Source organism: Myotis daubentonii, chromosome X, assembly GCF_963259705.1.
Source record: "Myotis daubentonii chromosome X, mMyoDau2.1, whole genome shotgun sequence".
In the NCBI taxonomy this organism is placed as follows: Eukaryota; Metazoa; Chordata; class Mammalia; order Chiroptera; family Vespertilionidae; genus Myotis; species Myotis daubentonii.
Genome location: NC_081861.1, coordinates 33,178,047 through 33,199,607, shown reverse-complemented (window position 1 = coordinate 33,199,607; position 21,561 = coordinate 33,178,047). Strand labels below are relative to the sequence as shown.

At 38.2% G+C, this 21,561-nt stretch overlaps 1 non-coding gene across 1 annotated transcript; it reads right to left on the bottom strand.

Annotated features, from left to right (window-relative positions):
- Positions 1 to 1,173: 1,173 nt before the first annotated feature.
- LOC132225335 (U6 spliceosomal RNA) lies at positions 1,174 to 1,280 on the bottom strand. Its single transcript, XR_009450858.1, has one exon. It is a non-coding gene; the product is annotated as a U6 spliceosomal RNA (small nuclear RNA).
- Between the last annotated feature and the right edge of the window lie 20,281 nt (positions 1,281 to 21,561).

Here is a 21,561-nt window from a genome sequence, read left to right as displayed (position 1 = left end):
TTTGAGACGTAGAGTTAGATGATTTACTACCATTTTTTCTTGTTTTTTGAGATAGGCCTGTAGAGCTATAAACTTCCCTCTCAGGACTGCTTTCATTGTGTCCCATAGATTTTGGATTGTTGTATTTTCATTCTCATTTGTGTCCAGGATGTTTTTAATTTCTTCTTTGATTTCTTTGGTAACTCAATCATTGTTTAATAGCATGCTATTCAGCTTCCAAGTGTTTGAATTTTTTTTATTGTTTTTATTGTTGTTTATTTCTTATATTATGCCATTGTGGTCTGAGAAGATACTTGATATGATTTCAATCTTCTTGAATTTGGAGAGACTTTGCCTGTGACCCAATATGTGATCTATCTTTGAAAATGTCCCATATGCACTTGAGAAGAATGTATATTCCATGGCTTTAAGGTGAAATGTTCTGTAGATGTCAAGTAAGTCCATCTGATCTAGTGAGTCATTTAGGAATGCTGTTTCTTTGCTGATTTTTTTGTCTAGAGAATTTATCCAGTGATATCAGTGGGCTATTGAAGTACCCTACTATGACTGTATTGCTGTCAATTTCTCCCCTGATATCTTCCAGGAGTTTTGTTTTTTTGTTTGTTTGTTTGTTTTTTAGTATCTGGGTGCTCCTGCATTGGGTGCATGAATGTTTATCAGGGTTATATCCTCTTGTTGTATCAATCTCTTTAGTATTATGAAGTGACCTTCTTTATCTCTTGTTATGGCATTTGCTTTGAGATCTATTTTGTCAGATATAAGTATCGGTACTCGAGCTTTTATTATCTTTTCCTTTCACCTGAAAGAAATTTTTACATCCCCTCACTATCAATGTTTGTGATTTCCTTGTTCTGAGGTGGGTCTCTTGTAGACAGCATATATATGGGTCATGTTTTTTTTTTTTTTTTTTTTTTTTTTTTTTTTTTTTTTTTATCCATTCAGCCACTCGATGTCTTTTGATTGGAGCATTTAGTCCATGTACATTTAAAGTTATTATTGAAAGGTACTTGTTTGTAGCCATTTTTATTTTTTGTGCCTGTGTTTGTTCTTCCCTTTTTATTTCTTCTTTTTACACCAGTCCCTTTAGCATTTCTTGCATTGCTGGCTTGGTAGTCATAGATTCCCTTAGCCTTTTTTTTTGGGTCTGTGAAGCTCATTATTTCTCCTTTAATTCTGAATGATAGATGCTTCACAAATTTGGGTGTCATCCTTGCACAGGGGCAATGCTAATCTTCTCTGTATTGTTCCGAATTTAGTATATGTGCTCCCGAAGTGAACACCGAATATGTTTATTGATTTGAGAGAGAGAGGAAAGGAAAGGGAGAGGGGTGTCGTAAGTGTTTCCCTCCACGTCCTGCATGGTTCAGGGTTCAGGTCTGGAAGAGGAGCCGCACAACAAATGAAAAAGAAAAGACACGAGATAATTTGGGAATATTGGGGGGCCAGGCGGGTAAGTCAACTCAAGAGGAAGGACTTCCACTGTGCTCAGGCCTCACCAAGCTTTTTATAGTGAGGGGTAAACAAGGTAGTGGTTACCATAGTTACACAGTTCTTGTGAGTTTCACTTGTTTTGACCATGGTTATACTTCCTGCATTTCCTCAGCCCATTAGCTTCCCAGATAAGATCTAGGGAGTGTTATAAGGTCAAGCCTAATTATGCTAAGAGGACTGTGCCCTCTAAGCTAGGACTTGTTTGTGACTTTGCCAACAGGTCAGTCCGAGGCTTAACCCTATATCAGTTTCCCACAGAAGCGGACAGAGAGGAGCAGGGAGAGAGAGAGAGAGAGAGAGAGAGAACCATTGATACGGGAGGGAAACATCCATCAATTGCCTCCCATATGCATCCTGAGTGGGGATAGAACCCACAACATTTTTGGTTTATGAGAGGACATCCTAACTAACTGAGCCATCTGGTCAGGTGGCGTTGATTCTCTTATTTATATGTCCAGTTGTTGGCTTCTTGTCACCAGGTGTAATGAAGGAAACTTTGCCATATTTAGTTTATTATTAAATAGGCTAGCCTGGTTTTTTTTCCCTATGGTGATAGTTACAGTGTTCCTAGGAGCAGTATGAGAGGGTAAGCTTCATTATTGTAACAGTTTTCCAGTCATGGCTTGTGTCATGCCTGCTAAAATATTATTAACCAAAGTAAGTCATATGATCAAATCCAGATCTTGAATCTGATGGATTCAAGATACAAATTACACTTCTCGATGAGAAAAGATGAAATCTTATGGTAGAGGAGGATCATGATGACAAATATGTGCAAACTCTGTAATCATGTTGCCATTAACTACAAAGCCTCCATACAAAATACAAAAACCCTCCTGTTTCCTAAGGAATGCAAAAGTATTCCATGGATGTTCTATTCCCTGCTAAATAAGTACGCATAATTTAGAAAAGTTACTGAGGCCAATAGACTCAGGCTATATTTAATCATTCATTACTTGATTAATTAAACCTTTATGGCCTCTTCCTCCTCATAGGCAAAGGAAAAATAGCTGATCTCCGAAAGTATAATAATTGCATATTGTTACTTAAGAAAGTCAATTAATAGACTAGAGATTGAAGTTATCTAGATATGCAGGCCATAATTGTGACACAGTATATAACATTAAATAGTAATTGAAATTATTTGTAATTATATATAGACATAGTCTATATTAATGTGTATACATGTGTGCATGTGTATTCATCATTTGCAAGAATCTAAAGAATAATAAGACAAAATCTGTGGAAATCACAAACTGTGATGGAGAAGTTCACCAGGAAATACTTTAAAGACTGCTCAAGCTCTAAAGACAAAGAACTAACATTCCTGACACCAGAAAGTAGAGTAAAACCTTGGTAAACCAGGGCCAAATGAACTTCAATTTCTCATTATAATTAGTTTTTCTCTAACTATGTTTTATTTCTTTTTAAAAGGCAAATATTAAATAATCTATACAAAATTATCATACTTAATAAACAAAAAATAACTAGTGATGTATCTGGCACAGTTAAGTATTCAATGATTATTATTGAATGAACATACATCTTACATTTGAATAGATATTTGCATACCTAGCTAAACAAAACTTTTTAATAAACTCATAAGCTTAGATGCAGATATATGTATATGTATATGTATATATATATATATTTGTAGGTATATGTTTTTATAATGAAATCTTTATTGTTCAGATTATTACAGTTGTTCTTCTTTTTTCCCCCCTTAGCACCCCTCCACCCAGTTCCCATCCTCTGCGGCCTATGCCCTTACCCCTCCCCCACTGTCCTCATCCATAGGTGGATGATTTTTGTCCAGTCTCTACCCGCACCCCCCACACCCCTTTCGCCCTGAGAATTGTCAGTCCACTCCTTTTCTATGCCCCTGATTCTATTATATTCACTAGCTTATTCTGTTCATCAGATTATTTAATCACTTGATTTTTAGATTCACTTGTTGATACATATGTATTTGTTGTTCATAATTTTTATCTGCACCTTTTTCTTCTTCCTCTTCCTCTTCTTAAAGGATACCTTTCAGCATTTCATATAATACTGGTTTGGTGGTGATGAACCCCTTTTGCTTTTTCTTACCTGTGAAGCTCTTTATCTGACCTTCAATTCTGAATGATAGCTTTGATGGGTAAAGTAATCTTGGTTGTAAGTTCTTGCTATTCATCACTTTGAATATTTTTTGCCACTCCCTACTGGCCTGCAAAGTTTCTTGCCTGCAAAGTTGAGAAATCAGCTGACAGTCGTATGGGTACTCCCTTGTAGGTAACTGACTGTTTTTTTTTTGCTGCTTTTAAGATTCTCTCTTTGTCTTTTGCTCTTGGCATTTTAATTATGATGTATCTTAGTGCGGTCCTCTTTGGATTCCTTTTGTTTGGGGTTCTCTGCTCTTCCTGGACTTGTAAGTCTATTTCTTTCACCAGGTAGGGGAAGTTTTCTGTCATTATTTCTTCAAATAGGTTTTCAATATCTTGCTCTCTCTCTTCTTCTGGCACCCCCATAATTCAGATGTTGGTATGCTTGAAGTTGTCTCAGAGGCTCCCTACAATATCTTCATATTTTTGGATTCTTTTTTCTTTTTGTTTTTCATGTTGGATGTTTTTTGTTTCTTGGTACTTCAAATCTTTGACTTGATTCTTGCAATCCTCTAGTCTGCTGTTGGAACTCTGTATAATATTGTTTATTTTAGTCAGTGTATGCTTAATTTATAGTTGGCCCTTTTTCATATCCTCAAGGGTCTCACTAGATTTATCAAGGGTCTCACTAAATTTATCGGCAATTTCTAGAAAATTCTTGAAAAACCTTAAAAGTGTGGTTTTGAACTCTATATCCAGTAGTTTGCTTTCCTCCATTTCTGTCATTTGTGACCTGTTTCTTTGTCTCTGCATTTTTTATGCTTCCCTCTGTTGATAGAGTGGCTTTCTGTGCTAGGTGTCCTATAGGGTCCAGTGGCTCAGCCTCCCCAATTACCTGAGGTGGACACTCTTGGTGCACCCCTTTGTGGGCTTTGTGCACAGTTTTGTTGCAGTTAAGTCTTGGTTTTTTAGGTATCACTGGGAGGAATTGACCTCCAGGCCAATTGGATGTGAGAATCAGCTGTGTCTATGTTGGGAGAACTTCTGTGCTGGAGACACCCTTCTGGGGCAAGACTTGCTTCAGTGGGGCTTTGGTGTTCACTGAGTCTGCCCCCTGAGTGTGTCCCTTATGGATCTGAGGAGGTGTAATCTGGATGGTCCCACTCTGACCACTGGGCACACTGGCTCTTGGATCTCTAAGGAGGTGCCAATTTAGCCTCTGCCTGAGGCTACCCAGAAGGAGCTATGGAGAGATCTGCAGTTTCCTCTTCTTTGTCTGGTGTTTGGAGGTGCCTAGATGAGGCCCAGCTGTGAAGCAATGCAAGCTGCTATGGGGTCTTGGGCCTTCTTTTGGATGTTCTGGGTCTCTCTGACTCAGCTGCAGTTTGTTAGGTAATTTTCAGATTGCAAAGGGCCAGGCCTTTCATATGAAAATGCCTCTGTGCACATCTTGGGTGGGGTGGGGTCTCAGGGGATTAACAGGGCGGAGCAAGCAGCTGTGGCTCCTCCCCAGTCCTACCATAAGAGGCCCTGGTAATTGCTGCAAGTACCTCTGAGAGAAAGCCACCCTAGAGTTCAGGCCAATGCCAGACAGTCCAGTTTCTCCCCATATGAGTCTGGGTCCCCAGAGACTTACCTGGAACTGGAGTTCAGAGCAATCAGGAGCTTGAGACTCCCTCCAGATTGAAAAAAAAAAACAACCATGTCCTCAGTTGCCAGCCCTTTCCACATATGCAGAGTTCTCAGCTGCCTGCCCTTTCCACGTGCGCCACGTCCTCAGTTGCCAGCCCTTTCCTCATGTGCCTCCATAGCTCTGCGCTTTACTTCCGCACCTCCTCTGAGTCTCAGTGTGCTTTTCTCTTTCCTTCTAGTTGTAGAATTTCCACTCAGCCAGCCTCCCTGTTGTTCTGGATGATGTCCGTTTTTGTCTTTTAGTTGTATTTTTGAAGTGGTTGTGCGAGGCAGCAATTTCCGGTGTTTACCTATGCCGCCATCTTGGTTTTCCTGTGTAGGTATATGTTTTAAAAGTATACAAACAAAAACACATCAAGAGAGATCTAATATCCCTAGCATATCCAGTTTAGCATCTTTACCATCTCTACCTACAAGCTACCAAATGAATGCAGGCATTTAGACTCTAGGGACAAAGAAACCCAAAGACCTCCAATCATCAAATAATATCAAAATACATTGCCTATATGATATTACAAATGCAGCAAAGTGGACAATATATTGGAAATGGTCTTCAACAAAAGGTTTTGGAGTTAAGATTCTTCTAAGAAAGATTAAATAGCCACAATAATACATTAACATTTTTGTTAATAGAAGTTTTATGGTACATCCCTAAAAGTCTCTATAACTCTATATTATGCCAAAAAATAATCTAATTTATTATAATATTTAAAATATTTGACCCTTAGATCAAATGTGAATGTTAAATTTATGTGATTTTTACTTTAACTAGTGGTATATATTTTTTTAAGCATCATGAAGAAATGTTTCCTCCTCACTTCTGCTACCTGATATAAAGTACTTCCCTTGATGCGTCATTATCATAAGTAGTTTTTAGCTGTTATTAATCCAAATTTCTAACAAAGAACATCCCAGATGGCTTCAATGGTGAATTCTACCACACATTTAAGGAAGAATTAGTAGCACTCCTTCTTCCCCCCAAAATAAGAGATAACAATTTTAATTCATTCTCTGAGCCCAGCATTTCCCTGATACTTAAGCTAGGCAAAGATTGCACAGAAAAACAAAACTATAGGTCAACATTCCTTATGAATATAGATGCAAAAGTCCTTAACAAAATACTAACAAACCAAGTCCTTAACAAAATACTAACAAACGCACAGAAAGCATATTAAAACCACAGTAAGATTTTCCCAGGAATAAAAATTTGTTTCAACATGTAAAAATCAATCAATGTAATATACCATATTAATAAAACAAAGAAAAAAACGCATAAAATGACACTCTAAATCGATGCAGAAAAAAAGCATTTAACAAAATCAAACTTTTTTGATAATAAAATGTCTCAACAAACTAGGGATAAAGGGCTATTTCTCCAGCATGATAAATTTTATCTATTTAAAAAGCTAGATCCAATATCATACTGGCAAAAGACTGAAAGCTTTATCTCTGAAATAATTAATAAAACAAGGATGTCTGCTCTTGCCACTTCTAGTCAACATTGTACTTGCAGTTCAAGCTAGGGCAATTAGTCAGGGGAAATAAATAAAACATTGAAATCAGAAAGGAATAAATAAAACTGCCTCTATTTGCATATGATATGAGCATACATATTGAAAATTCTAAGGTATCTAAAACAAAATATTAGAGCTAATAAATTCATCAAAGTAGCAGTACACAAGATCAACGCACAGCAGAAATCAGTTGTATTTCTATATACTAGGAATAAATAATCCAAAAATAAAATTACTTAAAAAAATCAATTTATAACAAGATAAAAAATAACAGCACACCTAGAAATACATTTAACCAAGTAAGTGCAAACCTTCTATATTGAAAACTGTTCATTATAGATGATCTAACTAAATAGAAAAATATCCTATGTTTGCTGATTGGAAGACAATATTTTAAAACACAAATTCTCCCCAAATGATGTATACATTCAATGCAAACTCTTTCAGAATCCCAACTGCATTTTTAGCCAACTAATACTCATAATGTATATGGAATTGCAATGGACCCTGTGTAGCTAAAACAATCTTGAAAAATAAAAAAAAAATTTTTTTGGTCTCCCACTTCCTGATTTCAAAACCTAGAACAATGCTACAGTAATCAAAATAGTGCAGTCCTGACATAAAGATAGTCATATAGATCAATTGCATATAATTGAGTTTCCAAATATAAAGATATACATCTATCTCCAATTAATTTATGAAAACGTTGCCAAGTCCATTCAATGGAGGAAAAAAGTCTTTCTAACAAATGTTCCTGCAACAACTAGATATTGACTTGCAAAAAAATGAATTATGATTTTTACCTCATACTGTTGACAAAAAAATATCACAAAATGGTTCAAAGAACTACACGTAACAGCTAAAAGTAAAAAAAAAAACATTTACAAGAAATCACAGAAGTAAATCTTTGTGTTCTTGAATTTGGCAATGTATACATAGCTATGACCAAAAACATAAGGAACAAAAGAGAAAATATATAAATTGGACTTCATCAAAATTAAAAACTTTGGTACATCCAAGGACTTATTAAAAAGTGAAAAGACAACCCACAGAATGTGAGAAAATATTTTAAATTATATATGTGATAAGGGTCTAGTATCAAGAACATAAAGAATACTTACAATTCAAGAACAAGAACAACAAAATTATCTATCTAAAGCACAGGCAAAGGTGTTGAATAGATATTTCTCCAAAGAAGATAAATAAAGGGCCAAAAAGCACATGGAAAGATGCTTAACATCTTTAGTCATTGGGGAAATATAAATTGAAACACTGTGAGATATTATTTCACATTTACTAGATTGGTTCTAAAAAACCAACAACAGCAGGAAATAGGAGTTGGCAAGAATGTGGAAAAATTAGAACCCTTTGTGCACTGCTGGTACGAATGTAAAAATGTGAAACTGCTATGGAAAATTATTTGGCTGCTCATTAAAATTTATACATAGACTTTCTTTTTTTAAATTAAATCTTTATTGTTCAGATCATTACAGTTGTTCCTCTTTTTTCCCCCTATAGCTCCCCTCCACCTGGTTCCCACCCCACGCTCTGCCTTTACCCCCCCCCCCCACTGTCCTCATCCATAGGTGGACGATTTTTTTTTAGTCTCTTCCCGCACCCCCCACACCCCTTTACCCCTGAGAATTGTCAGTCCACTCCTTTTCTATGCCCCTGATTCTATTATATTCACCAGCTTATTCTGTTTATCAGATTATTTAGTCACTTGATTTTTAGATTAACTTGTTGATAAATATGTATTTGTTGGTCATAATTTTTATCTTCACCTTCTTCTTCTTCATCTTCCTCTTCTTAAAGGATACCTTTCAGCATTTCATATAATACTGGTTTGGTGGTGATGAACCCCTTTAGCTTTTTCTTACCTGTGAAGCTCTTTATCTGACCTTCAATTCTGAATGATAGCTTTTCTGGGTAAAGTAATCTTGGTTGTAGGTTCTTGGTATTCATCACTTTGAATATTTCTTGCCACTCCCTTCTGGCCTGCAAAGTTTCTTGCCTGCAAAGTTGAGAAATCAGCTGACAGTCGTATGAGTACTCCCTTGTAGGTAATTGACTGTCTTTCTCTTGCTGCTTTTAAGATTCTCTCTTTGTCTTTTGCTCTTGGCATTTTAATTATGATGTGTCTTGGAGTGGTCCTCTTTGGATTCCTTTTGTTTGGGGTTCTCTGCTCTTCCCGGACTTGTAAGTCTATTTCTTTCACCAGGTAGGGGAAGTTTTCTGTCATTATTTCTTCAAATAGGTTTTCAATATCTTGCTCTCTCTCTTCTTCTGGCACCCCCATAATTCAGATGTTGGTATGCTTGAAGTTGTCCCAGAGGCTCCTTACACTATCTTCATAATCTTGGATTCTTTTTTTCTTTTTGTTTTTCCAGTTGAGTGTTTTTGGCTTCTTGGTATTTCAAATCTTTGACTTGATTCTTGCGATCCTCTAGTCTGGTATTGGATCTCTGTATAATATTCTTTATTTCAGTGAGTGTATGTTTAATTTCTAGTTGTCCTTTGTCATATCCTCAAGGGTCTCACTAGATTTATCAAGGGTCTCACTAAATTTATCGGCAATTTCTAGAAAATTCTTGAAAAACCTTAAAAGTGTGGTTTTGAACTCTATATCCAGTAGTTTGCTTTCCTCCATTTCTGTCATTTGTGACCTGTTTCTTTGTCTCTGCATTTTTTATGCTTCCCTCTGTTGATAGAGTGGCTTTCTGTGCTAGGTGTCCTATAGGGTCCAGTGGCTCAGCCTCCCCAATTACCTGAGGTGGACACTCTTGGTGCACCCCTTTGTGGGCTTTGTGCACAGTTTTGTTGTAGTTAAGTCTTGATTTTTTAGGTATCACTGGGAGGAATTGACCTCCAGGCCAATTGGCTGTGAGAATCAGCTGTGTCTACATTGGAAGAACTTCTGTGCTGGAGAAACACTTATGGGGCAAGACTTGCTTCAGTGGGGCTTTGGTGCTCACTGAGTCTTCCCCCTGAGTGTGTCCCTTATGGATCTGAGGAGGTGTAATCTGGATGGTCCCACTCTGACCACTGGGCACACTGGCTCTTGGATCTCTAAGGAGGTGCCAATTTAGCCTCTGCCTGAGGCTACCCAGAAGGAGCTATGGAGAGATCTGCAGTTTCCTCTTCTTTGTCTGGGGTTTGGAGGTGCCCAGATGAGGCCCAGGTGTGAAGCAATGCAAGCTGCTGTGGGGCCTTGGGCCTTCTTTTGGATGTTCTGGTTCTCTCTGACCCAGCTGCAGTTTCTTACCTAATTTTAGATTGCAAAGCACCAGGTCCTTCATATGCAAAAGCCTCTGTGCACATCTTGGGTGGAGCGGGGTCTCAGGGAATCAACAGGGTGGAGCAAGGAGCTATGGCTGCTCCTCAGTCCTACCCTAAGAGGCCCCACGTGTCAGTGTCCTGTGGTGATCATTGCAAGCACCTCTGAGAGAAAGCCACCCTCGAGTTCCACCCGATACCAAACAGTCCATTTTCTCCCCTTATGAGTCTGTGTCCCCAGAGACTTGCCCGGAACTGGTTCAGAGCAGTTGGCAGCTTGTATTTCCCTCCTGATTGAAAAAGACAACTGCGTCCTCAGTTGCCAGCCCTTTCTGCATGTGCCTCTGTACTTCTGCACTTTACTTCCACACCTCCTCTGAGTCTCAGTGTGTTTTTCTCTTTCCTTCTAGTTGTAGAATTTCCACTCAGCCAGCCTTCCTGTGGTTCTGGGTGATGTCTGTTTTGTCTTTTAGTTGTATTTTTTAAGTGGTTGTGCAGAGGCAGCAATGTCAGGTATTTACCTATGCCGCCATCTTGGTTTCTCCCTAGACTTTCCATATGATTCATGTTTTGCACTCCTAGGTATATATCTGAGATAACTAAAAAAGTACTTTCCTACAACAACTGGTGTTCAGATTTTCATAGCAGTATTTTTTGTTATAGCCCAAAGTGGAAACAACCCACATGTCCATTGTTGCTAAACAAATGTGGTATATCCATACAATGGCATATTATGTGCCCCTAAAAAGGAATGAATACACTACCACATGAATGAACTTTGAAAACATTATGCTACTAGTAAGTGAAAGAAGCCAGACAGAGGGGCCTCTTATTGTTTAAGTCTATTTATTTGAAGTTTCCAGAATAGGCAAATCTATAGAAAAAGAAAGAAGGTTAGTTATTGCCAGGGACAAGAGGCAAGGGGTAGAGGATGGGAAATGACAATGTAATGACTACCGGGTTTCTTTGGGAGGTGTGGAAAATATTCTGATATTAGATAGTGGTTATGATTGTATAACATCGTGAATGTGCTAAAAGTCACAGCACTGTATACTTAAAAATCGTAAGAGACAGATTATTAAAAGCATTTTCCTCTGGAGCATGATTTCTAGTCAGATGCCTGAAAAACTCACGAAGGCCTCTAGATCTGCGGGAGATAGCCACTTCTACTCATTGTACAAGGTTCAATGGCCACCTGGAAGGAAGGAATCTTGGAGGTTGAAAATTCACGTTTCTCGGGAGCTACTTATTTGGATAATGGCATCTAGAGAGTAAATAAGTTTGTCAATGCATAATGTTTCTTTTGTGTTTTTAAAATTCAGAAATTTTTTAGAGCAGTTTAAGGGTAAGAGAAAAATTGAGGGAAAGGTACTGAGATCTCCCCTGTACCCTCATACTCCTGCTCCCACACGTGCAAAGCTTCTCTCCTTTTCAATATCTTCTACCAACAACATTTGTTACAGTTGATGAACCTACATTGACAATTATAATTACCCAAGTCCATAGTTTACCTAGGGTTTACTCTTAATGCTGTTTATTTTGGTGGCCTTTTGGATTTTTTTTTTTAATCTTTACCTGAGGATATTTTTCCATTGATTTTTAGGGAGAGTGGAAGAGAGAGGGAAAGACAGAAACATCAATGTGAGAGAAACACATCAATTGGTTACCTCTTGCATGAGCCCCAACCAGGGCCTGGGCTGGGGAAGAGCCTGCAACCAAGGTACATGCCCTTGACCAGAATTTAACCCGGTACCCTTTGGTGCTCAGGCTGACACTCTATCCATTGTGCCAAACCGGCCAGGGCTTGTTGTGTTTTCTTTTTAAAAGTGGAATCAGGTTTTTACTGCAGCCAAGAAAGTAAGAGAGAACCATTCTTGCTTCAATCAAAGCAACTTTATTTTTTGTTTATTTTATAAATTGGGGTTACAAAAAGTTTTATTTGTAAACAGGATCTGACTACTAAACATATTTTGCAAGCTATTCAACTAAAGAGTTCTAAAGGTATTTTTTTTTCATTTTTGATGTTATATTTGACTATCATGACCTTTAACTCTGGAGCTTCTGGCATCTATGAGATATTCCTGCTCAGAAACATAACTGCAAGCCTTGCAAGAATTTTTATTTATGAATTTGTTATAGCTTGCATTATGGGCCAGATGCTGCTCTCAGAGCTTTGCAGTAATTATTAACTTTAATCCTCATAGCAACATTATGAATCAGGCACCATTTTCATCCCAATTTTACAGAAGATGAAAGTCAGGGAAGAAAAATTAAGAAATTTTTCCAAAACATCAGTGAATGACAAACAGGGTTTGGATTTGCACTCCTTTAAAGTGGCTTCACAGTTCCACTAAACTGTTTTTTCCACAGTGATGAAACTACCTTTCCATATTAATGAAACTAATTTTCCATATTAATGAAGCCCTGCTAGGATAGCTCATATTTGTAGGCCTTTGAACTATCAGGCAAGAGAATCATTTACACTTTCTTTTTTTAATTCTTAATTGTTTAAAGTATTACAAGAGTCTCCTTTTATCCCCATTGACTTCTCCCCAGCCACCTCCTCCCCAAGCACAAGCCCTCACCCCCCATACTGTCTGTGATCATTGGTTTTGCTCATATGCATGCATACAAGTCCTTTGGTCCACCTATTACCCTTTACCCCCACCTTCCCTCATAGGTTGTACAGTCCATTTGATACTTCTATGTCTCTGTTTCTATTTTTGTTCATCAGTTTATGTTGTTCATTATTTTCCACAAATGAGTGAGATCATGTGATATTTATCTTTCTCTGACTGGCTTATTTCAATTAGCATAATGCTCTCTAGTTCCCTCCATGCTGTTGCAAATGATAAGAATTCCTTCATTTTTACAGCAGCATAAAATTCCATTGTGTAGATATACCACAGTTTTCTAATCCACTTGTCTGCTGATGAGCACTTAGGCTGTTTCCAAACCTTAGCTAGTGTAAATTGTGCCACTATGAACATAGGGGTGCATAGATCCTTTGTAATTGGTGTTTCTGTTTTCTTAGGATATATTCCTAGAAGTGGTATTACTGGGGCAAATGGGAGTTCCATTTTTAATTTTTTGAGGAACTGCTGCACAGTTCTACATAATGGCTGCATCAGTCTGCATTCCCACCAGCAGTGCAAGAGGGTTCCTTTTTCTCCACATACTCTCCAGCACTTCTCGTTTGTTGATTTGTTGATGATAGCCATCCTGACAGGTGTGAGATGCTATCTCATTGTCATTTTGATTTGCATCTCTGGGATGATTAGTGACTTTGAGCATGTTTTCATATAATCATATCAATTGATGCAGAAAAGACATTTGACAAAGTCCAACACCCTTTTCTGATAAAAAACACTCAGCAAAGTGGGAATAGAGAGATCATACCTCAATATAACAAAAGCTTTATATGACAAACCTGCAGCCAACATCATACTCAATGGACAAAAACTAAAACCATTTTCCCTAAGAACACGAATAAGACAGTGATGCCCTCTTTTATCCCTCCTGTTACACATAGTACTGGAAGTGCTAGCCATAGCAATCAGACAAGAAGAAGAAATAAAAGGCATCCAAATTGGAAAAGAAGTAAAATTGTCATTATTCACAGAAGACATGATATTGTACATCAAAAACCCTAAAAACTCCATCAAAAAACTACTAGACTTAATCAATGAGTTAGGCAATGTAGCAGGATACAAAATTAACACCCAGAAATCTATGGATTTTTTTTATACACCAATAATGAACTAACAGAAAGAGAAACTAAAAAAAAAAAAAAAAAAAAAAAAAAAAAATCCCATTTACCAATACACCAAAAAAAAAAAAAAAAAAATTAAGATACCTAGGAATAGAGTGAGTGAGGGGATGAAAGGAAAGTGTGTGGATGTGTGTGGTGTGTGTTTGAGTGAATGAGGGACAGTTAAATCCGGCAGGAACAGCAGGGGCTGGCAGACCAAGCTCTCTGGGACAGGGAGAGACTATGACCTCTGCGGGCACTCCCCGGACTGTGGGACTTGGGCACGGAGCCCACGCCATCTCCTTCCCAGCGGCAGACCTCTGACATCGCATTTGTGCATCTCTAACGTGCAGGTCTCCAAGGCACACCACACCATAGACTTCTCTTAGGAGTCACTGTGAGCCTCAGCTGGGTGTGATTTTGAACAGACAAGGGTGTGCTGCCCCACAGTAGAAATTCTGAATTCCCTCTTCCTGAATAACTGCCTACAGACAACCAAGCTGTGCAGCTTCAGCACCAGGGCCCCTCAGAGTGCATCTGAGCTCTGTTCCAGCAAACACACTGCCACAGTTGCGCATTTCAAATGAGCAGGCACCCAGAGCCCATCTATCCACAGGGTGCGCATGGGAGTTGCCGTGAGCTCCCGCTGGGTGCGATCTTGGACAAATAGGGATACATTCCCCCTAGGAGTAGAAATTCTGAATTCACTCATCATGTATATCTGCCCACAGATACCTCAATTATGTGGCTGTAGTGCCAGGACCCTTCAGAGTACTTCAGTGAGCTGCACTGGCAAAGGTACCGATGGTGCACCCAGTGAGCTGCCACTGGGAGCGTGTGCCTATCTACCACAGGTGAAGCAGCAAAAGCTTAGTCTTCCCACCCCACAGCTGCAGAACTCTGGACACTACAGTTGCACACTTTTCTAGCACGCAAGCCTCCCAAGCCCAGCATGCCACAGACAGCCTTTGGGCACCTCTGTGTGCCCCTGCTGGACATGCACTTATACAAACAGGGAACACTGCTAGGCTGTAGAAATGCTGAATTCCCTCTTCTGGGATACCTGCCCACAGACACCATAATCCTGTGGCTTCAGCACCAGGGCTCTTCAGAGTGCATCAGTACACCCTGCTGGCAAATGCACTGTGGGTGCCACCCTGTGAGCTGCCACTGGGGGCACATGTTTCCAACCACAGAAGCAGCATCAAAAGCTGGGTCTGCCCACCCCAAAACCACAGAACTCTGGACACCACAGTCACGCCTTTCAAGAGTGCAGGCCTCCTGAGCCCCATCACCCCAACAGACGGTTCCTGGGTGCCACTGTGAGTCCCCACTCGGCATGTGCAATTTTAACCAAGGGCACAAGACAGCAAAAATTGGGACACCCCCCTCCATGGCTGCTGCTGACTTCTAGACACCACAGTTGCAACTTTCCAGCTCATAGGCTACATCAAGAGAACCCAAATAGCTCAAGTAGGGAGTTATGCTAGATTACCAATCCCAGGATACTTGCGAGATCACACCAGTAACACCATCCCCAAAAGAACCTTGGTAGCAAAGCACTCGGATTTACAATTAAAATGTTACAGCAATACATGGGAAGACAAAAAGACAATCCCCAAAGGAAAGAAAAAGAAAAATCATCATAAAGGGAGTTAAATGAAACTGAGGCTAGCAACATATACACACAACTCAATGACATCATACACAACTCAATAAGAATTACAAGGAGCTGAATGAGAATGTCACCAACATAAAAAGGAACCAAGAGGAAATGAAGAACGACATAGCTGCAATAAAAAAACACAATGGAAGGCTTAAACAGCAGACTACAAGAGGCTGAGGACCGCATCAGTGAATTAGAAGACAAGGTAGGAAAAAACACACAAACAGAGCAGCAACTGGAAAGAAGATTTAAAAAGCAAAAGGAGAGCCTAAGGGAGCTTTGGGACAAGACAAAAGGAAACAACATTCACATAATAGGGGTAACAGAAGAAGAGGAAGAGAAGCAAGGAATAGAAAACCTGTTTGAAAAAATAATGACAGAAAACTTCCCTGGTGTTGGCAAGAAAAAACTATGCAAGTCCAAGAAGCACAGAGTCCCAAACAACATGAACCCCAAAAGACCGACACCAAGACACATCATAATTAAATAGGCAAACACTAACGACAAAGTAAGAATTTTAAAGTCTGCCAGAGAGAGAGAGAGAAAGTTAGCTACAAGGGAGCTCCTATTATAATATCAACTGATTTCTCAACAGAAACACACCAGGCCAGAAGGAAATGGAATGAAATATACACAGTGATGCAAACCAAGGGACTGAATCCAAGAATACTATACCCAGCAAGACTATAATTTAAAATTGAAGGTAGAATCAGGAGCTCCACAGACAAAAAAGGGCTAAGAGAGTGTATTACCACCAAACCAGCAATGCAAGAAATGCTAAAGGGACTGCTGTAAAAAGAAGAAACAGAAAGGCAAGAAGAAACACAAACATTAAGAATAAAAACGACAACAAACAAGTACTTATCAATAATAACATTAAATGTAAATGGATTAAATGCACCAATCAAAAGACATAGGGCAGCTGAATGGATGAGAAAACATGACCCATATATTTTCTGTCTGCAAGAGACCCACCTCAGAACAAAAGATTCACACAGACTGAGAGTGAAGAGATGGAAAAAAAAATTTTTCAGGCAAATGGAAATGAGAAAAAAGCTGGGGTTGCAATACTTATATCTGACTAAATAGACCTCAAAGTAAAGGCCATAACGAGACATAAGGAAGGCTACTACATAATACTAAAGGGAGCAATTCAACAGGAAGATATAACTCTGGTAAACATATATGCACCCAACACAGAAGCACCAAAATACATAAAACTTCTGGAAGATATCAAGGGAGAGCTCAATACAGTCATACTAGGGGACTTTAATACACCACTGACACCACTGGATAAATCCTCTAAACAAAAAATCAACAAAGAAACAGCAATCCTAAATGACTCACTAGATCAGATGGACTTAATTGACATCTTCAGAATATTTCACCCCAAAGCCACAGAATATACATTCTTTTCCAGTGTGCACAGGACATTTTCAAAGATAGACCACCTGTTAGGACACAGGCAAAGTCTCTTCAGATTCAACAGGTAGAAATCATAACAAACATCTTCTCAGACCACAATGGCATAAAACTAGAAATCAAGTACAATAAATACAATGAAGAAAAATCAAACACTTGGAGGCTAAATGTAATGCTATTAAACAATGACTAGGTTACCAGAGAGATCAAAGAAGAAATAAAAAGCATCCTGGAAACAAATGACAATGAAAACACAACAATCCAAAATCTATGGGACACAGTGAAAGCAGTCTTGAAAGGGAAGTTCATAGCTCTACAGGCCTACCTCAAAAATAAGAAAAATAGGTAATAAATTATCTAACCTTGCAACTTAAAGAATTAGAAAGAGAGTAACAGAAAAATCCCACAGTATCCAGAAGGAAGCAACTAATAAAGATCAGAGCAGAAATAAAAGACATAGAGACCAAAAAACAACAACAACAACAACAACAAAAAAACACACAAAAAAAAACAATACAAAAGATCAATGAAACCAAGAGCTGGTTCTTTGAAAGGATAAACAAGATTGATGAACCTCTGGCCAGGCTCACCAAGAAACAAATAGAGAGGACCCAAATAAACAAAATGAGAAATGAAAGAGGTGAAGTAACAGCTGAGCCTACTGATATACAAAATATTGTAAAAAAATACTACGAACAACTCTACTCCAAAAAACTGGACAACCTTGATGAAATGGACACATTCCTAGAAAAATACAAGTTTCCAAAACTCAATCAGGAAGAATCAAAAAACCTGAATAGGCTGATAACTACTGATGATATTGAAACAGTAATCAAAAAGCTTCCAGCAAACAAAAGCGCTGGAGCAGATGGCTTCACAGGGGAGTTTTATCAACATTCAAAGAACTGAAACCAATCCTCCTCAGACTATTCCAAAAAACTCGAGGAAGGCACACTTCCAAGCTCTTTCTATGAAGTCAGCATTACCCTAATCCCAAAACCAGATAAAGACACCACAAAGAAAGAGAATTTTAGGGCAGTATCCCTGATGAACATAGATACCAAAATCCTCAACAAGATTCTAGCAAACCTGATCCAGCATTATATTAGAAAAATCATACACCATGACCAAGTGGGATTCATTCCAGGGATGCAAGGCTGGTACAATATCTGCAAATCAATAAACGTGATACAACACATAAACAAATTGAGAGACAAAAATCACATAATCATATCGATTAATGCAGCAAAGGCATTTGACAAAGTCCAACATCCTTTTCTGATAAAAACTCTCAGCAAAGTGGGAATAGAAGGATCATACCTCAACATATTAAAAGCCTTATATTACAAACCTACAGCCAACATCATACTCAATGGGCAAAAACTAAAACCATTTCCCTTAAGAACAGGAAGAAGACAGAGATGCCCGCTTTCATCACTCCTGTTTGTCATAGTACTGGAAGTGCTAGCCATAGCCATCAGACAAGAAGAAGAAATAAAAGGCATCCAAATTGGAAAAGAAGAAGTAAAATTGTCATTATTTGCAGAAATGATATTGTACATAGAAAACCCTAAAGACTACATCAAAAAATTATTAGACTTAATAAATGAATTTAGCAATGTAGCAGGATACAAAATTAACACCAAGAAATCTATGGAATTGTTATACACCAATAGTAAACTTACAGAAAGAGAAATTACAAAAACAATCACATTTACCATTGCACAAAAAAAAAAATTAAGATACCTAGGAATAAACTTAACTAAGAAGGTAAAAGACCTCTATTCAGAAAACTATAGGAGGTTGAAAAAAGAGATAGAGTAAGACATAAACAGATGGAAGAACATACTGTTTTCATGGATTGGTAGAATCAACATCATTAAAATGTCCATACACACAAAGCAATCTATAGATTCAATGCACTCCCAATTGAAATACAAACAGCATATTTCACAGATCCAGAAAGAATTCTCCAAAAATTCATCTGTAATAAAAGCAACTCCGATTAGCTGCAGCAATCCTGAGAAAGAAGAACAAAGTTGGAGGGATCACAATACCAGATATCAAGCTATATCACAAAGCCACTATTCTCAAAACTTCCTGGTACTGGCCCAAGAACAGACATATAGACCAATGGAATAGACTAGAGAACCCAGAAATCGACCCAAATCACTATGCTCAATTACTATTTGACAAAGGAAGCAAGAATATACAATGGCGTCAAGACAGTCTCTTTAATAAATGGTGCTGGGAAATTTGGTCAGACACATGCAAAAAAATGAAATTAGACCACCAACTTACACTATACACAAAAATAAACTCAAAAGAGAGAAAGGACTTAAACATAGGATGGGGAACCATAAAAATATTAGAGGAATCCACAGACAGCAAGATCTCAGACATATGCCAAAGCAATATCGTCACTGACATAGCTCCTAGGGCAATGGAAACTCAAGGGAAAATAAATGAATGGGACTACATAAAAATAAAAACTTCTGCACAGCAAAAGAAACCATCAACAAAACTAAAAGAAAACCCACTGCATGGGAGAACATATTTGCCAATGATATCTCTGATAAGGGTTTAATCTCCAACATTTACAGGGAACTCATGCAACTTAACAAAAGGAAGACAAACAACCCAATCAAAAATGAGCAACGGATCTAAATAGATACTTTTGAAAGAAGACATAAGAAAGGCCAAGAGACATATGAAAACATGCTCAAAGTCACTAATCATCCGATAGATGCAAATCAAAACAACAATGCAGTATCATCTCACACTTGTCAGAATGGCTACCGTCAACAAATCAACAAACGACAAGTGCTGGTGAGGATGCAGAGAAAAAGGAACCCCATGCACTGCTGGTATGAATGCAAACTGGTGCAGCCACTATAGAGAACAGTATGGAGTTTCCTCAAAAAACTAAAAATTGAACTCCCATTTGACCCAGTAATACCACTTCTAGGAATATATTCCAAGAAACAAAAAACAGCAATCAGAAAGGATATATGCACCCCTAATGTTCATAGCAGCACAATTTACAATAGCTAAGATTTGGAATCAGCCTAAGTGCCCATTAGTAGATGAGTGGAATAAAAACCTTTGGCACATCTATACAATGGAATACTATGCTGCAGTAAAAAGGAAGGAACTCCTACCATTTGCAAAAGCATGGATGGAGCTTGAGAGCATTATGTTAAGTGAAATAAGTCAGTCAGAGAAAGATAAATATCACATGATCTCACTCATTTGTAGATTATAATGAACAACATAAACCGATGAACCAAAACAGATCTAAAGACATAGAAGCATCGATCAGATGCTCAAACCTCAGAGGGAAGGTGGGGGAGGGTAGGTGTAAGGGGGAGTGATCAACCAAAGGACTTGTATTAATGCATATAAGCATAAGCCATAGAAAGCGACAGCAGGGGGTGTGGGTGAGGGCAGGACTGAGGAGATAAGGGGACAATGGGGCGATAAAGACATATTTGTAATACCTTAATAAAAATTAAAAAATAAAAGAAAAATAAGATACCTAGGAATAAATTTTACCAAGGAGGTAAAGGACCTGTACTCAGAAAATTACAGAACACTGAAAAAAAGAGACAGAGGCAGACATAAACAAATGGAAGAATATACCATGTTCATGGATTGGTAGGATCAACATCATTTAAATGTCCATACTACCAAAAGCAATCTATAGATTCATTGCAATCCCCATTAAAATACCAAAGGCATATTTCAAAGACATAGAACAAACTCTCCACAAATTCATCTGGAATATAAAAAGACCCCGATTAGCTGCAGCAATCCTGAGAAAGAAGAACAAAGTTGGAGGGATCACAATACCAGATATCAAGCTATATCACAAAGCCACTGTTCTCAAAACTTCCTGGTACTGGCCCAAGAACAGACATATAGACCAATGGAATAGACTAGAGAACCCAGAAATCGACCCAAACCACTATGCTCAATTAATATTTGACAAAGGAGTCAAGAACATACAATGGAGTCAAGACAGTCTCTTCAATGAATGGTGTTGGGAAAATTGGGCAGATACATGCAAAAAGATGAAACTAGACCACCTATTCACACCATACACAAAAATAAACTCAAAATGGATAAAAGACATAAATGTAAGATGGGAAACCATAAACATATTTGAAGATTTTATAGGCAGCAAAATATCAGACATATGTCATAGCAATATCTTTACCAATACAGCTCCTAAGGCAATGGAAACTAAGGAGAAAATAAACAAATGGGACTACATCAAAATAAAAAGCTCTGCACAGCAGAAGAAGCCATCAACAAAACAATAAGAAAGCCCACTGCATGGAGAACATATTTGCCAATGTTATCTCAGATAAGGCTTTAATCTCCAAAATTTACAGGGAACTCATACAACTTAACAAAAGGAAGATAAATAATCCAATCCAAAAATGGGCAAAGGACCTAAATAGACACTTTGCAAAAGAGGACATGCAGAAGGCCAAGGGACATATGAAAACATTTACACTTTCTTACAATCTTCCCCTTGTGACTTACAGGAGGCATTTTGGATGGCTAGCCAGACGATAGGGATCACATCTTTATGGAAGTTACTCTTCCTTGTGATTTTGTTTTCTTTTATCTTCTAATGAAGGCAATCATTCCTACATG